Genomic DNA, 13,762 nt, shown 5'->3' on the forward strand with positions numbered 1-13,762 from the left:
TACTTTTACTGCAGCAGTGTGGGTGGTCATGTGATTTTTTAAAAATCCTATTAATATGCACAAGTTAATTTTAAAATATTTTGCCAACTTTCTATTCTTGTAATATACTCCATTTGCTCATGCTCTTTTTTATATACCATTGTATTCAATTTGCTAAGTTTTGTTTAGAATTTTTTGTTATCTATGTCAATGAGACAATTTGTTTTGTAATTTTCCTTTCCTGTTATGCTCTTGTCAAGTTTTGGTATCCAGGTTATACTGACTGCATAAAACCAGATGGGAAGTATTCCTTCATTTTCTATTTACTGACAGAGTTTATGGTTGATGTTATTTCTTCTTTAAATGTTTGGAAGAATATTCACTGATAACAGTGAAACCATCTGGGCCTGGATTTTTCTTTGTAGCAGTATTTTTAAATACAGATTAAATTTCTTGTATATCTGATAGGAGTATCCAGATTTTTTTTTTTTTTTTTTGAAAGAGAGAGAGCAAGTGGGGGAGGGGCAGGCTGGGAGACAGAAACCCAAGTTGGCTCCGAGCTGTCAGTGCAGATCCCTATGCAGGCTGGGACTTAGGAGCCATGAGGTCATGACCTGAGTTGAAATCAAGAATCCGAGGCTTAACCTCTTGAGCCCCCCAGGCGCTCCAGATTTTTAATTTCTTCTCTTCAGTCTTGATAAATTGTATCAATTAAATTTAACTGAATTTAAAATGTTAGAGTTTTTAGGCTAAAGTTTTTTATAATGTCCTTTTATGATCTTTAGTGTTTGTCAGATCTCTTGTGTTGACTTTTTTAATCCTTATACTGGTAATTTGGGTTCTCTCTCACCCTGTTTTTTCCTTAATCAGATTTGCTGGGGTTTATCAGTTTTAACTAATTTTGTTAAACAACCAGCTTTTGCTTTCATTGAATTTTGCTATTGCATGTTTGCTTTTTATCATTGATTTGTGTTATTTTTTCTTCATGTTTTTTGGTTTTAATCTGTGCCTCTTTTTCAGTCTTTTTCAGATAAAAGCTTAGGTCATTAATTTTCATCCTTTTTTATCTTATTATTTTTTTTTATTTTTGGGACAGAGAGAGACAGAGCATGAACAGGGGAGGGGCAGAGAGAGAGGGAGACACAGAATCAGAAACAGGCTCCAGGCTCCGAGCCATCAGCCCAGAGCCTGACGCGGGGCTCGAACCCGCGGACCGCGAGATCGTGACCTGGCTGAAGTCGGACGCTTAACCGACTGCGCCACCCAGGCGCCCCTCTTATTTGTTAAAAGCCATAAGTTTTCTTCTTACTGCTGTAGATAGCCCCCACAAGTTTGTATGTGTCATATTTTTCTTATTGTTCAGTAAAAAATGGGAATTTTTAAGGATGTATGTTCTTTAAGTTCCAAACATTTGCAGATGCTCAATGATATTTTTGTTATTGATTTCTAATTTAACTCTCCTGTTAAATACTTCAGAAAATATACTTTGCATGATTTTTGATCTTTTGAATTCTTAAAATACTTTTATTCTTGTGAAATATTTCTTTTTGTCTGTAGTACCACCTTAAAGCCTGTTTGTTTTCAAATTGATATAAATAAATGGTGACTCTGAATGGAATTTCTTTCACTTTCATAATTTCTGTGGCGTAATATTTAAAGTTTGTGACTAGGAAATGTGTTTTTTTTTAAATCTAATCTGACAATCTTCATCTTTTAATTGGAAAATTCTTTGAGATTTAATGGACAATATTTTTGAAGTAAGTCTACCATCTTTCTATTAGTTTTGTGTTTTTGTCCTCTGTTTTATTTCTCCTGTCTTGTCTTCTTTTGGAATCAAAATATTTTTCCTCACTCAAATCTTTTTTTCTTATATTAACTTATTAGTTATATAATCCCTTTTTTTTTTAAATTTTTTTTTCAACGTTTATTTATTTTTGGGACAGAGAGAGACAGAGCATGAACGGGGGAGGGTCAGAGAGAGGGAGACACAGAATCAGAAACAGGCTCCAGGTTCTGAGCCATCAGCCCAGAGCCCGACGCGGGGCTCGAACTCACAGACCGCGAGATCGTGACCTGGCTGAAGTCGGACGCTTAACCGACTGCGCCACCCAGGCGCCCCATATAATCCCTTTTTAAGAAAAAATTTTATAAATATTTTTATTCTTTATATTATATAACATGAATTTTTTGCTTTTTATTAACTCAAACCACTGTCACACTTTCAGAACTGTGCAAAAACTTATTTTAACTTCATTTAAGTCCCTTCTACTTTTTGTGCTATTATGAAAGTAATACTTCAAATTGTCTTACAGCCCTAAAAACATTGTTGTTGTTGTTAAAATGTTTTCATTATCTTTATCCAAACGTACTCTTGAGTTTTCTTTGTACCATCTTGCTTTTGCCTGTTTCATTTTGTTTTTGCCTGAACTACTCCTCTAGTATGTATTTTATTACAGATCCACTAGCAAAAAAATTTCTCAAAATTTGCTTTCTGAAAGTGTTTTTTAGTTTTCTCCAGATTTTAAGGGATTTTTCACTGATTCTAGATTTACAGATTGGTAATTTCAGCACTTTAAAGATGATACTGCAATTTTTTCTGGTTTCCATTTTTCTCATAAAAAGTTAGCCATTCCATTCCATTCCATTCTGTTGAACAGACAAAATTCTTCATTTGAAAATAAGGCAGTCTGTAATTCTGACCACTTTCAAAGTTTTCTCATTGTCTTTTTTTTTCAGAGTAGTTTTTTAGAGCAGTTTAGGGTTTACAGCAAAATTGAGGGGAAGGTACAGAGATTTCCCGTGTACTACCTGCCCCAACACATGCATAGGACATGCCCATTACCAACATCCCCCTCCAGAGTATATTTGTTACAGTTGATGAACCTACATTGACACATCATGATCATTTAAAGTTCATGGGGTACAGTACAGTTTATTCTTGGTCTTATTCTTAATGTTACTTCTGTGGGCTTGGGCAAATGTATGATGACTTGTATCCATCATTACAATACTATAGAATTTTCATAGCGCTAAATCCTCTGTTATCTGCCTATTCATCCCTCCTCCCAATTCCTGGAAACAACTAATCTTTTTACTCTCTTCACAGTTTTGCCTTCTCATTGCCTTAATTTGAGTAATTTTACCGTACTGGGCCTCGATGCGTTGTTTGTTTCTTTTGTATTTATATTGTGTAGCGCGTACTAAATTCCTTAAATTTGTGAGTTAATGTCCTTTATCAGTTTTGGAAAGCTCTCTACCAGTGTTTCTTCAAAATATTTCTTCTGTCCTCTTTTCTTTTCCTTTAGATCTCTGACAATATTTGTTTCCTGTATTGTCCACCTGTTTTCCTCTCTGTGCTTCAGTCTGATTACTTTCTCCCAGCCTGCTTTCTAGTTCATTTGTCTTCTGTTAGGTTGAATCTAATCTGCTAATAAACGTAATGAGCTTTAAATTTTATTTATTTTATTCTGTGGTTTTGTGTTGTGTAGAATTTTCATTTGATTAAAAAAAATGTTTTTATTTATTTTGAGAGAGATTGTGTGTGTGCACGTGTACTTAAGTGAGGGAGCAGAGAGAGAGAGGGAGAGAAAGAATCCCAAGCAGCCTCCTCACTCTCCGCACAGAGTCCAATGTGAGTCTTGATCTCACGAACCAACCCTGAGATCATGACCTGAGCCAAAATCAAGAGTCAGATACTTAACTGACTGAGCCATCCAGGCTCTCCTCATTTGATTTTTAATAGATTTTATTCTCTGCTCAACTTCACCTTCTTTCCCCCCATTGTTTTGAATGTTAATCATAGTTATTTTCATGTTAATGTTAATATCTGAATCACCTGTTTTTTCTGTTGTGTATTTTTTTCTGTTGGCTTTCAGTTATTTTGTTCTATTTTATAACCTGCTTTGATTGAATGCAATCACTTGGTCCTATTTTCTAGCATGTTTATAATTATTGAACTAAATTAAAAATTATAATAACCCAATTTTAAAAACTGTCAGGGGATTGAATAGACATTTCCCCAAAGAAGATATATAAATATCCACTAAGCACATGAAAAAGCTGTTCATTGGTTATTAGAAAATGCCAAAGTCACTATGAAATATTTCTTTACTCTCACTAGGGTGGCTCTAGTGAAGACATAGACAGTAACAAGTGGCATTGGCAAGAATGTAGGGAATTTGGAACCCTTATATATTGCTGTGTATGTGAAAATATAAAATGGTACAGCCACTTTGGAAAATGGTTTAACAGTTCCTCAAAAAATTAAACATCATTTTCATGTAACTCATCAATTCTACTCCTAGATATATATCCAAGAGAATTGAAAACCCCACAAAACCTGTACACAAATGTTCATAGAAGCACATTCTTTATAATAACTAAAAAGTGAAAACAACCCAGATGTCCATCAACTGATAAAGGATAAACAAAAATGTTGTATCTGTGCATTGAAATATTGACAGCCATAAAAAGGAATAATGTGCTAATGCATATGCTACAACATTTATGAACCTTGGAAACATTATGCCAGGTAAAAGAAGCCAATAAAAAAATTCCACTTATTGTATGATTCCATTTGTATGGAATGTCTAGAATAAGCAAACCCATAGACACATGGTTGCCAGGAGCTGGAAGGAAGCGGGGAAGGAATGAAGAGTGACTGCTAATGGGTATAGGGTTTTGGTTTGGGGTTTTGTTTGTTGTCTTGAGAAGATGAAAATATTCTGGAATTAGGTAATGGTGATGGATATACTAAAACCCTTTGGATACACTAAAAACCTTGTGGATGGGGTGCCTGGGTGCTCATTAAGTTAAGCATCTGGCTCTTGATTTAGGCTCAGGTCATGATCTCACGGTGTGAGTTCGAGCCCTGCGTCAGGTTCTGTGCTGACAGTGCTGAGTAGGCTTGGGGGAAAAAAAGGAAAAAAAAAAACAAACAAAAAAAAACAACCAAAACCCTGTGGATAAACTAAAACCACTGAATTTTATACCTTAGTGAATTTAATGGTATATGTATTATATATCAATTTTTTTAAAGAAGGCCTTCTCCGAGGTTATAAAAAAAATATTACAGGAGTTCTAAATAATGTTGTGCTCTATGAAAATTAAACCTTTTACTTTTGTTTTTCCTCTGCAGGTAGATAGTGTATGAATAGGTTACTTTAATCCTGTCTTGGGTTGGTTGTATTCTTTGTTAAGGCTGATCTATTTCAGTTTGCCCTCACACCCAGTGGTAACCTTACTGTAGTCCTAACTAACATGGCCAACCTTGGAGGGTCTTCAAGTCCAGCCCCTGTCTCCCTCACATGGTGTGGTTTTCTGTGGTGGCTGACAGCTTTGCTTAGGTTTCTAGCCTTTTATTTACTGCTTTCTGCTGGTATTCTGGAACTCACACTCTGCTCAGTGGCAGTTTAGCGGAGCCTTGTGGTTCCTTCCTGTTTGTAGCTTGACCCTTATGTGCCATCTACTTTCTTGGCTAAGTGAGACTGCTACTTTCTGCTAAAACTCTTATTTTCCTGTGCTGCGAATTGGCTACCACTCTCAGAGAAAAGGCCAGGTGAATGTGGAGCTTGCCTTATGTTCTTCCGTTCATTCATAGATCCTAGCCCCTCACATCTTGCCTAGACTGCTGCCTAATGCATCGAAACAGCTATTTTGTATATTTTATTCAGATTTTGTAACTGTTTTATTGTTTTCCCCAAGAAGGTTAATGTGGTATAAACCATTCTGTCAAAACTGGCATTGAAGTCCTCCTCTTGCCTCCTTTCTTCAATAGTCAGTCGTCTATTTTTCCTCTCTCCCTTTTCCCCTCTCTCATTAGTACTTGCACCTCATCATTAGCCTCTTTCTCTGTGGGATTCTTACCATTGGCTGTCAAGCATGCCACTATGTTTCTTTATGTTTTAAAAGACCTGTTCAATGCCACATTCTTTCTCTTACTCTGCTGCAGTGGCTTTCAGCTGAGGGTGGTTTTGCACCCCAGGGAACATTTGGCAATGTCTAGAAACATTTTAGTTTGTCACAACTGGGGAAGGGGATATTACTGGTATCTAGAGGCCAGAAATGCTGCTAAAATCCTACAATGCCTAAGATAGCTGCCCACAGCAAGGACCTGTCTGGCCCCACGTGTTAGATGAAAAACGCTGCTCTACTGTCTAGCTTGCCTGCATAGCCAAAATGTTTAAAAGAGTTGACTATTTTTGTTGTCTCCTTTTCCACATCTCCCTTTCATACTTTTTAAAAAGTTTTAATTTTTTTCAGATAATACTCAGATGATTTTTAAAGGTGAAATAGTGCTACAACACTTAACAAAGAAAATGGCTGTTTTCTGCTAACACCCTTTAGTTACATAGTCTTGGCTAGTTAGATGTAGATGGAATGAATGTGGTTTATTTTCCTGGATAAAAAGACAACAAATTAGTAAGGAGTAAACTCTTAATAATTTTTTTCTGCTTATAACTTGGATGTAGTAGCTAATCTTGTTAGAAAATAAATCCCTTTATAAAGTTCCGATTATTCTGGTTTTCTCTTGTTTGTAGTAGAATGCAATCCTCACTGTGATAGGGCTTATTTTTCCAAGACTTCTCATGTGTGAAACTTGCTTTGAACTCCAGGGCTCATCTCATACACACCCTCTTGAATATATCATGAATATATCAAATTTAACATGGCCAAAACTGGACTCTGTTTTCTGTTCCAAATATGGGTATGAATAAAACCCTGTGGATAGACCTCCATTTACCCAGTTACTCAGTCCAGAAACTTGAGGGTCATCCTGATTCTTTCTTTTTCCTTGCCATTTATTTTGCCTCTTAAATTTCTCCAATCCATTCCTTTCTCTCCATTTCCACTGCCACCACTGTAGTTGGTCCAGCCTAACTGCCCTGCCAGCATTTTTATTTCTGCCTTCATTGCAGTTCTTCCTCTACATCACAATGAGTGATATTAAATTGAAAATCAAATTATGTTACTCTTCTGTTTAATTAAGATCCTTCAGTGGCTTCCCATTAGTCTTAGAATAAAATCCCAAATTCTGGAAGACTGTAAATAATCTTGCCTATCTCTTTATTCTCATTTTATGTCCTCCACATAGTGCTCCAGCCTTCTTTTATTTTTTTAAAGCACATGCATGCTATTTTTTCTGCCCATAAAATTCTTCCTGTCCTTTCCATTATTGTTATTTTCTTATTGTTCAGAACCCAACTTTAGTGGTATTTCCTTGCAAAAATCTTTCATAATTCATCCTAAAGAATATATGCCCCACCCATCAGTCTTTATCACTTTACCTTAGTTTTTCTTTTGGAAATTATTTAATATATTTATGTGTTTATTTCTTTACTCTGTATGTTTGTGACATCAATCCCAATAAACTATAAGCTATACAAGGACAGGCATCATGTTCACTATTGTATTTCCAGGGCTGCTTGCAGTATGTGGCATATCGTAGAAGCTCAGTAAATATTTGTTGAATGATTGAATGACTGTGAGGATATCCTTTTTTCCCCAAGTGCTTTTTCAAAAAGTTATATTCTGTAATAAAATTGGGAGAAAAAAATAGTGCTGTGCACATTCATTTACACTCCATCTGGATTTACAATGAACATTTTGCTACGTTAGTTTTCTCTGTTCCTCTGTGTATATACATATACATGTATGTGTGTATATGTAAATATTTATGTGTGTATATGTGTGTCTGTGTATAAACTTCTCTGTATTTATCTTCTCTGTTTCAGTAGTAGAAGTAAAAGATATGAAAGTTCTACACATAACATGTCTAAATCAGTGTTTCTCTCCTACAAACAAGATCATTCTCCTGCATAGTCATGATATTGTTAAGAAATTTGACACTGGGGGCACCTGGGTGGCGTGTCCCACTCTTGATTTTGGCTCAGGTCAGGATCTCGTGGTTCGTGAGTTTGAGCCCCGACTCAGGCTCTGTCTGCACTGATAGAACTGAGCCTGCTTGGGATTCTTTGTCTCCCTTCTCTCTGTCCCTAACCTGCTGTGTTCTCTTGTCTATCTGAAAATAAATAAACTTTAAAAATTAAAAAAAGAAATTTAATATTGAAACAATGATATATTTGATTTACAAACCATGTTCAAATTTCCTGTTATCCCCATAATATTTTTTATTGCTTTTTTTCTTTCTTATATTCCAGGGTCCAGTTAAGGATTTCATACAGTATTTGATTATCATGTCCGTATTGTAACTTAAACGGTAGTCTTCTTAATTTTTTTTCTCTTATTAAACTTCTATTTTTTTAATTGGTCAAGTTGTTGTCTTGTACAATGACCACAATGGATGTATGGAATGGATATGTCTGATTATTCATAAGTAGATTTAGGTTACACATTTTTGGCAAGAAAAGTGCACTCATGATGATGTACTTGTCTTTGCATCATGTCAGGAAGCTACATAATATCAGTTTGTACTTTTATTTATGCAGCTAAATTTGCTCAGTTAAGATGTTTACCAGATCTCTTTGTGTAAAGGTATTTTGTGAATAATAAATTATTTACTTGAATACTTTGCATATGTCCTGTTTACCAACAACCTTTCACCCAGTAATTTTTAGCATCTATTAATGACCCTTGCCTGAATCAATTATTATATTGGTGGTAGTTCTATTAATTCCCTCTATATTTATTAGCTGCTATTTTTTGATAAAGAGCTTTTCTTATCTCCAACACATACATCTATTTAAAAAAAATTAGTATGTACTCAATAGATTTCATTTTAAATCTAATGTATCATCTATCTGTGTTAACTTTTTTTTAATTTAAATCCCAAATTTGGCCAGTGAGAGACCCTTTAAAGTGGTTCCTATGCCTCCATTTGTCTTTGAGCACATCCTTGCTTTCTGGCACAAGATTGTTCTGCCCTAAACTGTTTCTCCTACTGGGGAATGATTTGGAGACTAAAAATCTGCATGCTAAGTGTGCTCATTACTACTACAGTGTCGTTGCTTCTTTCTAGTGGTCTTTTCAGTGTTCCGAGCTAGGATGATATTTAATATAGGCAGGCAGGGGCGCCTGGGTGGCGCAGTCGGTTAAGCGTCCGACTTCAGCCAGGTCACGATCTCGCGGTCCGTGAGTTCGAGCCCCGCGTCAGGCTCTGGGCTGATGGCTCGGAGCCTGGAGCCTGTTTCCGATTCTGTGTCTCCCTCTCTCTCTGCCCCTCCCCCATTCATGCTCTGTCTCTCTCTGTCCCAAAAATAAATAAAAACGTTGAAAAAAAAATAAAAAAAAATATATAGACAGGCAGACATACCACACACACACACACACACACACACACACACACACACACACACTTCTTTATTTAAATAAGTTTGTTTTGGGACATGAGGATTGCTCATTTGGTTACGTATCATTGATTTTGGCTTAGGTCATGATCTCATGGTTTGTGAGTTCAAGCCCTATGTTGAGCTGGCAGTGAGGAGCCTGCTTGGAATTCTCTCTCTCCTTCTCTCTACCCCTTCCCCTACTCACACGTGCTCTCTCTCTCAGGATAAATAAATTTAAAAATTTTGTTTTGATACAGCCAACACCTTCCTAACCCTTTATTCCATATTTCTCGCTTCTTTCTCTCTAACATTGAGAATCTTGCTTCCAATAATTTAATGTTTGCTCATTTGTATTATCTGAAATACACATAAAAGAAACAACAACAATAGACCTACTAAGAGTTTAAGATTTCATTTGCAAATTTTTTTTTTTAACCTTAGTTTTTCTGTTTGGTAGTGTTAGCATTTTGAGTATACAGACAGGCTTATTTTTCTTGTTGTTTTCAATTTTACAATTCCCTTTTTTCATTTTTTTTTTGCTTCTATTTTTTTAACAATGTAAATGAAGCATTTGCCTCAGAACTGTATGCAGAGGTATACTCACCCTTATCCCTTTCACACTGTTCTCACCTACTCCATTTATAAATGTAACCATTTTCATTATTTTCTTTCTCTTTGCTAAAAAATTATTTTCCCTTTTTCCAGAAATGATAAATTACTCTATTTACTTTTTTGTACCTTGCTTTTTTTTAAAAGCAGTTTATCCTAGAAATCATTTATTATTAGCTCATAGAACTCTCCCCCCTCCCCCCCCCCACCACCATGGGTATATAGAATCCTTTGTGTGGTGTTCTGTAATTTAGTTAACTGTTTTCTATGGATGTGTATTTGGTTTGTTTCTGCTTTTGCTATTTCAATAAGGCTAATATAAAGAATCTTGTGCACATGGTGTTTGAATCTTGGAGCTGGATAATTCTTGAAAGTGGGATGGTTGGTCCGAGAGTAAAATGTATATGCCATTACGATAGCCACATTCCTCTTTTTAGGGGTTGTCTATTTTGCATACCCATCAGCAGTGTTTTACAAATGCCTGTTTATGAGAATTCCTTCATTAACATCAAATATTGTAAACTTCTACATGATGAGTTGTTTTTTTTTTTAATATTTTTATTTTTTTGGAAGCTAACATTCTTCTTTTAATTTAAATTGAAGTTAGTCAACATATAGGATAATACTGGTTTCAGGAGTAGAATTTAGTGATTCATCACTTACATATAACACCCGGTGCTCATCTCAACAAGTGCCTTCTTTAATGCCCATCACCCTTTTAGCCCATCTCCCCACCTGAGTTGTTATTTTAGCAAATGGTAGGTATATTGTATCACCAGGACACCTATGGAAAACAGCTGACACACTCAAAGTTGGATAATGTAAGGAAGGTTTATTTACAGAAACTAATTACAGAGGTGTGTGCAGGGTATGGGAGAATCACCACGGATAGCACAGGAACCAGCATCAGTCAATCTTTTCATTCCTAAGCTCGAAGGGACTAGGTAAAGGAAGGGTCATAGGAACCTAGGAGAGAGATTACTGTATAGCAGACTGCCTTTGGAGATTCAGCGACCTTTGGTCCAAACATAGCCAGGCTGAGAAGAGTCCACAGGTAAGGAGGCAAGAAAAGACATAACTCTTCCTTCCTCTGACTTCCTACTGGAGTTCAGTTACTGGGTACAGGAGTGCCTTGATGTAGTTTATATAGGTCAGTTTTCCAAGGGCACATGGAAAAGGGTGGAGAGTAAATCTGAAGGGACAAGCAAAAGTTATCCAGAGCATGTATTCACTTATAGATACATAGACCTTTGAAATAAATATGTAAAGCAGAGATTTGGAACCTCTGTCTTAATCCTTTTTGCTAGAAAGGCTACTGAGTGCTAGCAGTGTGTGGCTTATTTGTGTTTTTTATGAATGCTACTTTCTGCTCTGAGATTACTCTTTAAAAAATCCATCAGCTCTTATTCTCAATTTCAATATTCCTCAACAGTGCTTTTCAGTGCACTTTTAAAATACAAGGCCACATAGTCTTTTATCCTCAGATTTCTCTCGAAATAGCTTCATAGCTCTTTTTCCCCTTAATAGACTAATATCCAAAGTAATTTTAGACACTTCAGACTCCATTCTGTTGCTAATACCTATAGGGAAGAAACAGGGTCTGTTAACTTCTTTCTTTGGATCACTCTCATCTATTAATTTTATTATTTTATGAGACAGTTCCATTACAAACATTGCATTTAGAGTTGGGCATTGTCCAAGTCATAAAAAAGCCTTTATGGCCCCAATTACTTCTGAATGTGAGTTAATAACAAGCCTTCTCAGTGAATCAGAACCACTGTATAGTTACAGCGTCTCAGTACTTTTGCATATGTTTTTTAACCAAGTGGATTCTATTGCATAATTCAAATGATTTAAATTTTGGTAGATTGCTAAGTGATTTACCCTCTAATTTCATCTTTCACCTGTATTACCAATAGCTTTTTGGTAAGTGCCGTATGTTTCCTCTTGTTTAATAATACATCCCCTTTCTAATATCAGGTAGGCCCATTTTTATTTTCATTTTAAAATGTAATATACACTTCACTACTTTTAGGATTTTTTATCATAAATCAAATTTTCACAGCTAAGCTACAGGACTTATCCCACTTTTCCCTAATCTTATATTTGGAGCAAAGTAGTGCTCAGACAACGTAATTAATTTTATAGACAAAATGTATTCTATTAGTATTTCATTTTTCCTCTTCATAGTCTGTTTGAATTAATAGAGCTTCAGTCATAGAGTGTTTTTATCTTTAAATAGCACTTTTTATTTTTTGAACTCTAGAAATGGCTATTTTTTTAAAGTGCATCAGTTATAACTGTAAGCCAGATTCCTTATTTCTCCTGATGGGAAGAGTTATTTTTCACATTACCTCAATGATTTAATGAGAAGACTTTTTAATATGTTACTGACAATTTCTTTCTTCAGTGAATATGGCATTTGCATGTCTCTCCATTAACCAAAAATCTCAGTGGTCTTCTGATAATCATTTTGAACATTGTTAACTATTCTATAATGATGAAGATGTGGATGGTAGAGGAGATCGGATTCAAAATTCATTCATTAATTTCCTCAGATAAGTCTTCTGTTTACTGTCCTCTTTGGTAGGACCTGAGGATTCAGAGGTGAACAATACACAGTCACTACCTGCAGACATAAACAAATGTACTATAAAAAGGGGAAAGATATAAACAGTATAGTGTGGTAAGCATTATAATCAGTGTATGCCTAAGGAAGGTGAGTGACACAAAGCATGAGTTACATTTCTTGGGATGGTGCCAAGGAAAACTTGTTAGAGGAGGAGGCATGGTAAATGTTTAATAGGTGGATGAACACTAGTAAGTAATATAACACTAATAAAAGATACAGCCCTACGCTGTAGGCTATAAAATTCTATTATCTTATTTAAAGATAAAAAACTTGAAAATACAACTAATGTTAGGAGGTTATAGAGTATAGAGTAGATTGCCAAGTGAATGATACAGTAACTAGCATACTAGCATTTATTGAAATACTCTGCTACAGACTACGTGTCTGATCACGTGTAATCACTAACTCTCTTAGACAGGTATTGATATTAAGTCTGCTTTATAGAGGCATAATAACCTCATGGAGTTCACACAACTAAAATATGGTAGAACCAGGATACAAATTCAAACAGATCGACTTTAGAAATAGTGCTCTCAGTGGTGTGTGTGTGTGTGTGTATAAAAAGGCCCATGGGAACCCTGAAGAGAAAGAAAATGTTGCCTGTTGAGAGCATTTGGAGAAGAGTTGCACATAGATGATGGATATCATGAAGAATACTCCAGGCATGGGTGTTGGCATAAATAAGTGTTTACTGGCAAAGTTTCCTTGAACAGACCAGTATAATTGAGTAGTCAGGTCATGTAGGAGTATCAGGGAAGATCAGGTTAGAAACTGAGGACAGGGTGGCAGCCATCTGTCATGGATCCTGGAAATGAGTCTAATCTGTATTTCATCTGATAGAGAGCCATTGATGTTATGGGAGCAGGAGAGTAATACAGGAGTCAGTGTAACATAATTAAGTTCTTAACTCTCATTTTCCATCTTTGTGATGTTGAGTATATAAGTTCTCTACACTTAGGCTCCCTTTTTTTTATCTATAAAGTGATGATGATAATATCTACAGAGGTTAACTTGTAAAGTCTGACATGTAGTAAGTATTGAGCAAATGTTACTTATATATTATTGATGTGTTTTAGTAAATTTAATCTGAGAACAATGATTGTAGCCTAGGCCTAAACCATAGGCCATTAGTTAAGAAATAGTTGTAATAGGTAAATAGAAAGGAAGGGAAAGATACTAAGAATATTTTAGATGGATAATATTTTTAAATTTTTGTAGCTTTGGGATGCCTTGGTGGCTCATTCAGTTGGGTCTG

General features: G+C 35.6%; 1 protein-coding gene across 8 annotated transcripts in view; it reads left to right on the forward strand.

Moving 5' to 3' along the window:
• IMMP1L (inner mitochondrial membrane peptidase subunit 1) overlaps window positions 1-13,762 on the forward strand; it is an 83,011-nt gene that overhangs the window by 41,638 nt on the left and 27,611 nt on the right. The window lies entirely within an intron of this gene.

The sequence above is a fragment of the Herpailurus yagouaroundi genome, unplaced genomic scaffold (genome assembly GCF_014898765.1).
Source record: "Herpailurus yagouaroundi ecotype Mexico unplaced genomic scaffold, PumYag 187, whole genome shotgun sequence".
Classification (NCBI taxonomy): Eukaryota; Metazoa; Chordata; class Mammalia; order Carnivora; family Felidae; genus Herpailurus; species Herpailurus yagouaroundi.